Raw genomic sequence first — 1,331 nt, forward strand, 5'->3', positions numbered from 1 at the left:
GGTTGCCAATGGATCTGTTAACAGGTCGCCTACCTTATGAAGAGTTGCCTGAAAATGTGTCAGAATTCGTGAAAGTATTATAGGAAAGGATGGATAATATTCACCATCAAGTGCGTTCAAACTTGAAAACGTCTGCTGATTCCATATCGCTATGTTATGATAAGAAATCTACTGAAGTCAGCTTTGTACCAAGAAACAAAGTGTGGTTATATAATCCCAGGAAGACCAAAGGGAAGTCTCCTAAGTTGTCAGCTCCACGGGAAGGCCCATATGACATAGTGAATCGTCTCTTAGACGTAACTTATCGGATAAAATGTGGGCGGCGAAGTAAGCCAAAGGTGGTGCATGCCAACAGGCTTTGTCGTTATCACGGTCCAGGATATTTCAGTTGGAATAAAGTGAACAATGGAGCAAAAGACGCTACTGAAGACATGTCACCTGGAAAGGCCACTGTCGAAGAAGAAACTGTACTCGGTTTTGAGAAGGGGAAACAGTGAAGCCCTTCATGAAGTTATTACCACTGATGTGACCATTACCGATGATTGGACAATTCCTGAAAGAGCAGATGAGCCTCACATGAAACAGAAGCCAGTATGGAATAAAATACGTCCCGTAAAATTAAGAGACTTTGTTGAATTTTAATGTTTGTGTTTGTAGTGTTCGTGAATTCTGTACATTTAATTAAGTTATTGTTAATTATCTCTTGGTTTAATTTAAATGGCTATTGTTCGGGACGAACAATACTGTTACGTCTCCGTTTGTTAGTTAACTTTCCGTAACTTCGTTCCGACGAAACTTTAGCGACACAAGTCCTTACTTAATAAAACTGGTTTATTCTTTCCGAACATAACTTTACGATACACTTAATTTCAATATTCGCGCTAAAACAAACACTATAACGAACGAACGTTAACTTCAACAGTACCCTGTGACTGCAGTTCAGTTACTCACTATCTACACAGACCTTACCTTCCCGTCACGTTGTCACCCTCTTTTATATTTCAGGCTACCCTGTATCTAGTAAATACTAGAGCATTCGCCAAAGTACAGGATAGTTCTAGAAAGTAGAGGGCGTGAGAATCACATGATCTCGATGACGCAACAATACTAAGGAAGGGGCAGTGTTACGACAGCGGAAGTCACATGACGCTGGTAACACGTGATGAGTTTCTAGAAGACTCACGAAGAGACGAGATGTACGCTTTTATAATATATAAGATCGCCAAGAAGTTGACGACAACAATGGAATTGAATTGCAGACAGAGATAGAGACGGACAAGTGAGTCAAGTGCCAGAGTGTGTGAATCGTTCGTTGTGAATTATAGCGTTTG

This window comes from Limulus polyphemus, unplaced genomic scaffold (genome assembly GCF_000517525.1).
Source record: "Limulus polyphemus unplaced genomic scaffold, Limulus_polyphemus-2.1.2 Scaffold1907, whole genome shotgun sequence".
NCBI classification, from domain to species: Eukaryota; Metazoa; Arthropoda; class Merostomata; order Xiphosura; family Limulidae; genus Limulus; species Limulus polyphemus.